This window comes from Triticum dicoccoides, chromosome 1A (assembly GCF_002162155.2).
Source record: "Triticum dicoccoides isolate Atlit2015 ecotype Zavitan chromosome 1A, WEW_v2.0, whole genome shotgun sequence".
Classification (NCBI taxonomy): Eukaryota; Viridiplantae; Streptophyta; class Magnoliopsida; order Poales; family Poaceae; genus Triticum; species Triticum dicoccoides.
This window is the reverse complement of record NC_041380.1, coordinates 233,454,947-233,464,369: the sequence shown is the minus strand read 5'-3', so window position 1 is coordinate 233,464,369 and position 9,423 is coordinate 233,454,947.

The following is a 9,423-nucleotide window of genomic DNA, read 5'->3' as shown; positions in this document are numbered from 1 at the left end:
CCTGTTTAAACTGTCAATTCATAGCACAGTTTGCTTTATACTAATCACTTTTTTGTATTTGTGCAAACAGGGGTGCTCAGCTTGATTTCAATGGGAACTGCACAAAATGTTCATGAATACATCGAATCATTCATTTCCACCACAAGAAAGGAGGTGCCGATAAGTTCAAGGCGTTGCAACATATAAGGGAGAAATCATACAAGCTACACGCCAATTTGGTTGATTTTGGTGGAACTGCACAAAAAGAACAGCTGGTTTATTTAGCACGAGGTGTCATGTCAATGTTCGAACTGATGGCAAACCCTGCCAATTCCACAATCGTAGGCATTTGATATTTTGGAATGGGAAAACCTTGTCAAATTTTGCTCATTGATTTTAGCAAGAAGACATGTGTTTGATATTTTCGAATGGGACGCCCTTTGCTGTCAGCAGCGTCGATCCATTTTTTTCTTAATTCTTTAGTTGTGAAGTAAATATTGGCTCTGACATCTGAATCGCTGAGATGCATAATCATCGATTGTTTTGAATGTTCTCTATGAATTGTGAGGCCTGTGTGTTTGATTGCAATCTACAAGAACGCTAAAAAGCTCCTCAAACTCTTTGTACTCCTTCTGTTCTTTTTACTTCGCACATTGTGAAAGTGCATACTTTTTTCTATAAGATTGGTTAAAGTAGAGATACTTTGACTGCATACAAAACTTGTATGCAGACTAGAAAGGGTTGGAGGGAGTACATGTGAAACTGCTGCAAACAAGGTGATCACCCTGGGAATAATGCTAGTACGTATTGTTTTGCATGTTCATTGTCAGGACCCCGACTCAATGCCACATCGATCTAGCATGTAACACCTCATATCACCTTGCGGCCTCACGCACGGTATTCCCACGGGTGTCGCCTTACCTTTGCCCGGGACCGTTTGCGCCTTTTGGCACACGTATATGACAGTGTCGCTAGCATCCATATGATAAGGAGCCCGGGGCTGACATGGCTAGTCGTAAACCCAAAGTGGCACAGACTTACAGGGACAGGCATCCATGACCCAGCATCGAACGTGTCGGTCATCAGCGAGTGAATCCAGGCTGTAGCACTGGGCTAGCAGGACTCCGGTGAACCGGGCTGTAGCGGGCTAACAGGACTCCGGTATTCATCGCGTGACATTTCCCCGAAGGGACAGACACAGGAACGAAGGACACATGCCGGCCAGCCTAAGTGTTCCGGAGCAGTAGCAAGCTACCATGGCTCGGTGGAAACACTAGGAGACATTTCCCGGTAAGAGAGGCTACTAAAGATAAACAACTAGATAGTCAGATCCCACACATACCAAGCATTTCAATAACATACACACAATATGCTCGATATGTGCAATACAACATGGCATCACAAAATGACTCTACGACTCAGTAGTTTATATGCAAAAGGCTCCGAGGAGCGAGATATTACAATCATGGGTCTCATGACCCAACACTCAGAGCATACAAGTCAAAGCACAAGCGGAAGCTATCATGTCTGAGTACAGACATCTATAAATGAAAAAGGCTGAGAAGCCTGACTATCTACCAGATCCTGCCGAGGGCACAAGATCGTAGCTGAGGTAACAAGCTAAACGTCGAAGTCCACGCGGTACTACTAGCGAGACCGAAATCTCTCTGCAAAAATATAAAATGAGCAAACGTGAGTACAAATGTACCCAGCAAGACTTACATCAGAACTAACTACATATGCATCATTATCAACAAAGGGGATGGTGGGGTTTAACTGCAGCAAGCCAGCTTTGACTCGGTGGCTATCCTAAACTACGACTGCAAGCGACTCTTTTGAGGTGGCGCACACGAGTCCACATATTCACCATATCAATACACCACTATGGATCCGCTCCCGTCTCCCTACGAGAACGCCATCCATAGCACTCACGCTTATCTTGCGCATTTTAAAGTATCCACTTTCACTTGTCTATGAACTGATATAAGCAACCCAGAAGTCCTTTTCCGCGGACACGGCTATTCGAATAGATGATGTTAACCCTGCAGGGGTGTACTTCTTCATACATGTTTCCACCACTTAGCGTCTGCATATGACATGTGCTCGGCAGACTTCAAGCGAAAGCCGACGTGGGTGTAGACCACGACCTACCTAAACACTCAAGTCTCTAGTCCAGGTTTATCGCCTATTCGGGTTCCATCCATGAGGAGATCCGGCCGGAGTTTCGCTCACAGCCCCAAACAATGTGAACAGGGTTCCCGAGATACCAAACGGGCATCCGGTACACCGTGTCACGTACCTACCGCATCATAGCCCACCCCTACGGTCAGCGCTGTCCACGGCCTCCAGTAAGCTACAAACACCAGAAACTACTTGCAACTCCTGGACAGAGGACTAGGGTGAATAAGAAGTCGAGCGGGGTCATATTTCAGGGCCCAATGTATGGTAGTAGCTGAATCATGGATCACAAACACAGAACTCAGTTCCTGAGGACGGCTGCAATGAGACAACCCACCATGTACTCCTACATGGCCTCTCACCGCTACCTTTACCAAATCGTGTTCACACACTTAGCTCACACACGGTAGGACATGTTCACACGCCTCTGATTCATCCCCGATGAATCAGACCTAACTCAACTCTAAGCAGTAGCAGGCATGACAAACAAACATGAATGAGTAGGCACAACAGGGCTCAAACAACTCCTACTCATGCTAGTGGGTTTCATCTATTTACTGTGGCAATGACAGGTCATGCAAAGGATAAAGGGGTTCAGCTACCGCAGCAAGTAACAAATATGTCGTTGTTGTCCTAATGCAGTAAAAGAGAGCAGGAGCGAGAGAGTGGGATTTTATCGGAATGAACAAGGGGGTTTTGCTTGCCTGGCACTTCTGAAGATAACATTGAGTCTTCATCAGTGTCAATGATCACATCATCGGTATCACGTCTATCGAGAGGGGACAAATACCGGCAACACAGAAGGGAACACAATCAATGCAATGCACAATATGATGCATGATCATGACATGGCAAAATGAATGTGTTTTGGGCTAATGCAACTAGCAACAGATTAAATGAAGTTGGTTTGAATACAAGATTCAAATTCAAACTCCATATGTGATTATTCAAATGCCATTTAATTGATTTGTGCTAAACAGCAGCTATAAGTTGTTCTAACATGCATGAAAATGGTACAGATGGATTCCTTGAATTTTTCTGATAATTTTTCATATATAAATTATCTAATTTGGAGTTACGGTTGAATTTCTATGATTTTTAGAAGTTTTTACAAATTTCTGGAATTTCCTGAATATTTATAAAATGAACTAAATTCCAGAAAAGGAATATTGCGTCAGCATGGCGTAATGCTGAGGTCAGCAGGTCAACTGGGTCGCCCAGAGTCAAACCTGACGTGTGGGGGCCACACGTCAGTGACACAGGTTAGACAGGGGGGGTTAGTTTAGTTTAATTAAAGATTAGGGGCACTAGGGCCCACATGTCAGTGTCAGGGGGTTAGCTTAGGTGGTGATTAGCTTAAACTAATCACCTGATGGCGGGGGCCCACCTGTCATAGACCCAGGGGAGGTCAAACACCTGGTCAAACGACTCAATCCCGCCGGCGTTGAGTCGCCGGCGAGGCCGAGGCGGCGGAGGCCTTCGGGTTTCTTGCTCCGGCGACCAAATGGCCGGCGAGGGCATCTACGGAATGCCCAGGCTCGCACGCATCTAACAGGGCAAACGGGAGAAGCTAGGGCGGCCGTAATCCTCGCCGGCGTCGAGCTCAGCGGCTGCCGGACCTCGGGCGTTGGCGGGAACGGCGCTACGGTGCACAAGAGGGGAAACGGAAGGGCGCTGCGGCCTCCTGGGGTTGCGGTGAGCACGACGGTGGGCTCGGGAGCGAGCTGCGGTGGCTGTGGCCACGGCCACGCCATGGCCGGCGGCGAGAAGCTCTCGGCCGCGGTGGATAACCTAGCTACGGCGCGCGAACGACGAAACAGAGAGGGGGAAACGGACGGAGAGCTCACGTAGACCCTGTAGAGGTGGACGGCGAGCTTGAGGGAGGCCGGACGGGGGCGGATTTGACGGCGGCGATCCGCGGTGGCCGAGGAGGGGAACGGCGAAGCTGGCAGCATCCAGGGCTTCCGGAGGGCCGTGGATCGGTGGGGAGGAAGAGGGGGTCGAGGCGGAGCCTTTGAGCGCATCGGCGAGGCTAGGGGGTGGCGGTGGCCGCGAGGGAGCTCGTCGGTGGCGGCGTCTCCGTTCGGGCGAGTGAGGGAGAGAGGAAGCAGAGGAGGGGGGGAGAGTTCGGGAGAGTGAGGGAGTTCCAGGGGGTGGCGTGGCACGCATGGAGGCGTCCGGGGTGTCGAGGTGGAGCGGCAAGCAGGAGGTGGCCGGGGCGTGCGCCGGCGTGCGTCGGCCACGCGCCTGTGCCTACTGGCGCGAGGAGGAAGGCGACAGGGGGGGAGTGGAGATGGGCTGGGCCGCACAGGAGCTGGGCCGGCTGGCTACCGGGTGAGCGCCAGATAAGTCCTTCTCTCTCTCTCTCTCTTTCATTTCTATTTAATTCTGTTTTCTATTTTCTGTAGTTTGTTTTGATTTAGTTTTAGACACTAAACCATTTTATAAAATCCTGGAAATAGTTATGTGGCTAGGACTAAAATATACCAAACCACATAAAATGTTCCAGTAATTATTGGACATATATTATTTATATATCAAATATATATCCAATGCAAATAGCTATTTATTTAATTCAAAGGCCCAAAATAATTAACTCTGAGATACCAAAAATATTGTTTTGAGTTTTACCTCTTTGCAATATTTTCAGAGACTAAGAGGAACATTTTCTTGGACTTCTTTGAGGAGATTTTAATGTTGATCATTTTTAGAAGGTTTCTGAGGCTTTAAAAATTCCTCAATTCAAATTTCATTTGAATTAAAACATGATACTCACATGAGGTCTAGCCTAGTGCATAACAGGACCAGGGATGTGACAACTCACCCCCACTAAACAAAAATCTCGTCCTGAGATTCAAGCGTAGGGTAGGGTGAAGGGGAAACGCAAACTAGCACAATCTTCACGATCCAGGGTGCACTTTATCAAATCGTTGATTCGATCACCATCTTTGTCTCGAAGTCTTGCTCTGAGAACTCCAACTAACATGACAACGAGAGGAAAGGAAAGATCCTAAAAGAATGGTTCTTCTCGAAGGTCGAACAACTCAGGATTAACTCACGGAATGAGACATAGCAACATCTCTCGAGCTGAGAGGCGAAGCACACATCCATAGGAATGGAGTGAAGCAGATGACGAAGGTTCACTAGGTAGACCACAATTTCACGCTTAAGAAGGTGGTAATCGATTGTCAACGTAGCGAGGAGTTGACTTGCCATGATACCATAACGATACACCTTAGGGAAGGTGACTCGTAGAGATATCCCCTTAAGTGGCAAAAAGAATTACTTTTGATTCAGAGATCATTGAGACTCTTTAAACCAGCCTAAGGCAATTCTCGAGCAATCGTTTGGAGGGGGTCGGTAGAATGGCATACTCGGACTTGGATGATGTGGACTACCTTGTTGAAGACAACGCAATGTATGATTTTTGCTTATCACCGGAAATGGAAGAGACCCATGGTAGAATGGCACATTGGCGGTGCAAGCTGGGAACAAAATGCAAATGCTGGGAATGATTCTGGTAACTGGGGGAAGAACCCAACAATAAAGAGTGAATTCACTGTTGGAGTGGTTATAGCATAACCGAGGAAATCTGGGGCAATCCCAGTTAGTGCCGATGATAACACGTAGCGCTTGTGCGTGCTCTCAAGAACTTGAGCATTTTCATAATCATCAAGGTTTTACCAACATCCGTGTCAAGGATGCTGACAACACAACATACTACCATGATGAATAGCGATGGACGATGCAGATGCAAAGGAGGATAACACTTTCTCAGATTTCACCTTAGCAAGCCAAGGAACAAAATCTAGACGATCGACCGAGAGACATTTAGCACTCCGCTTCTAATGTTCTCCTTGATGTACTAGCATATCCCATTCCTTGAAATGGTCTGGTATCTAGAACATCAAGTAAAGGTCGGACTTCGGGAGCACAAAAATCCATAAGGAACAACTAGGGAGTAGATCCTACGAAATCCTTATGGGGAGGTGGCCAACTTCTTCAATCAAGATACTACAATAATAGGTCTTTCGGCTGGGTGGTGCTGGCCACGACATCCACTTTACCAGTTATCGAGGAACCAATATTATAGTTCTTGGGAAATGTTCCAAACCATCATATCTGCCTGAGATTCAGATCTGGTTGGTGTCAGGATATTCCAGACTCATCGAGTCTAGGAAGGAAAACGAAAGTTTGCAACACAAATCGACGAGATGACGTTGCGAGATTCTCGGGAAATGAACTACGATAGTAAGCTCCAAAACATGAGCTGGTTCTGCTACAAACATGTGAACACGTTGTCCCAGACAAGCATGACCACGTGGTAGTCTTATAATAAAACACTACCGAGTTCAGGTGGGGAACCATCAACGAGGATATCAAAATCCTTGCATAAGGTATACTCTTAAGAAGGAACTTCTTCTCCTTGAACAAATCAATCAGTGGCTTGGTGTGCTAGGAATACATATAGATTGAAGGTTGCAAGTCTTCAAACCACAGAATTCTTCGCACATGTGCATGACTGACTTGCGATGATTCCAGAGGAAGCAACATTGACTTTCTCGAGTTCACGGCGGCACCCTGCATCAAATGCACACGAACTAGAGGAAGTCACTTCTTACATCCGAACATATGCTTCATGAGCTAGCATGAACAAATGCTTTCAAAAGTTTCCAACACTAGCTTAATGTTCAGCAAAATTATGGAGAAGACAAGGATGTTGTCAATGGGCACAACAACAATTCATCTGAGTTTCCTTTTAAAAGGAATTCCATAGTTAAGTGAACAAGTGATAGCATTGGTCAGACCCAAAAGATATAATGGTGTATGCTCGAGGGATCAACCACGAGTAAGACAACATTACGAATATCGTTGGTTCTGGTCTGATTGGATGATAGCCCATACTCAATCAAAGGTTTGAGTAAGATAATAGATCCAACAATTGTTCACGAGGACCAATTGATGAAGATATCATCTTTCTTCAACACACACACACACACAAAAAGATATCCCTTAACATGAACTAAGTCGGACAAGCTTTTATCTTCCAACTCTCCAAGTTGTTGTTTAGCTTATCCAACTAGCTCAGGGGATCCAACACGGATTCTTGGAGAAGGGGTGGTTTACAGGAATAAACCAACTTGATCACGAACTCAACATAGCGGTCAGGTGACAACCTGGTAATACTTCTGAGAAGATATTCAGAAAATCACGAACCACCGGTATGTTACTAAGCTCGAGAACAATCTTGCTTTTCAGGGCAAGACGATATGATCAATAGAGCAAGGATTTGAAATAATCCTAACTCATCGATCGAGGAGTGAACCAGGAGAATGGACTAGGTAGCACGATCAATCTTAGAATGATGATTCAATAACCAACACACTAAGAATGAAATTATTGTCCTTTAACTACCCAGCAACGAGGTTGCTAGGCGTATTGATTTCACACATCACAATTCATTTGTCGGTATTCCGATTGCATCAACACGAAGACCGAGGAATGACTAATGATGGCAAGAAGTATCACTGTACCAAGAGTTCATAGGATGGTGTGCAATTCCTATAACAATCCCGATATAAAGATGGTAATACTCCAAGGTAGAACAGAATAAAAGCTGGATTAGCAATTTGATCTGCGGAGCACAACTTCTTTGACCCAATCCTGGATATGGAAGAGGTACTGGAGTTTGTTTCTCCTAGTCATTCTGCGATAGAATGGCTTGACGGACCACAAGAGTAATAGGCATCGATAAACGAACGCACGCATACTCTTGACTATCAATTGATAGACGAAGGTCAGAATGCAACTAAAGAGAACAACTCAAAGGAACATATAATTTTCTGAGTTGTGGATGCATAGATTAGTATGTCGAACCAAGTTCAACATATTTCTTCCGGATAACCCATGCAGAAAGGTAGAACTGGCAGAGTCACGATTTATGAATGGAGAACTCCTCAAGAATAATCCTGTTGTGATATTTCAGTTCAACGAGGAACTTCTGCCATAAGTAGTTCATGGTATTTGGAAGAAGAAGATACCACGGACTTCAACGACTATCGCAAAGGTTACTAATATCCTAAAGGCACTAGCAATTACTATCAACATGAAGTAGGTAGAGTGAATCTCGGGTTCAAGAACCCAGGGACAGAATGCCTACTAACTAAATGGCATCACAGGATGCTTTCGATAATAAAGGCCAGAATCTTCACACTGGGAACACAAATCATGGCTTAATTACTAGATGATCCCCTAAGACACCTAGGGTCATAATAATATCTCCAACATATATGTCAAGGTAACAGAGTACCTCAACTCACTAATTAGTGTGGTTAATCTGGCCCAAAGGAACATTGAAACGGGAGGAAGGAATTTGCAAGTGCATCAGACTGTTTAGAGACCTGAGATGACTCGGACAGCGTAACGGCTGTAAATGCTCAAAAAAAAGGTTTGAGACATTCACAAAAATGGTGGCATAACCACCCAGAAACACAATATCAAGGTTTCAAGATCAACGATTAACATACGGAAGTAATAGGAGCTGAAACGAGGCTTAATTCCAACAATTCTATAAGTCTACGGATTAGTAACACGTGATCCTGATAGAAAGAAGAGATAGCCTAGTTCTTAATCCCCGTAGAAGAGAAGATGATGACTCAGATCAGAAGGCATAAGGTATAAGGAGTAAAAAGAGCCTTACGTTCCATCCCACAATCAATTCCCTTATATAACTAAAGAATTTCTAGACTCAACTTCGACCAGTTTGGCTTGATAATCCTACAGGCAGTCAAGCTCTGATACCAACGCTGTCAGGACCCCGACTCAATGCCACATCGATCTAGCATGTAACACCTCATATCACCTTGCGGCCTCACGCACGGTATTCCCACGGGTGTCGCCTTACCTTTGCCCGGGACCGTTTGCGCCTTTTGGCACACATATATGACAGTGTCGCTAGCATCCATATGATAAGGAGCCCGGGGCTGACATGGCTAGTCGTAAACCCAAAGTGGCACAGACTTACAGGGACAGGCATCCATGACCCAGCATCGAACGTGTCGGTCATCAGCGAGTGAATCCAGGCTGTAGCACTGGGCTAGCAGGACTCCGGTGAACCGGGCTGTAGCGGGCTAACAGGACTCCGGTATTCATCGCGTGACATTTCCCCGAAGGGACAGACACAGGAACGAAGAAGGACACATGCCGGCCAGCCTAAGTGTTCCGGAGCAGTAGCAAGCTACCATGGCTCGGTGGAAACACTAGGAG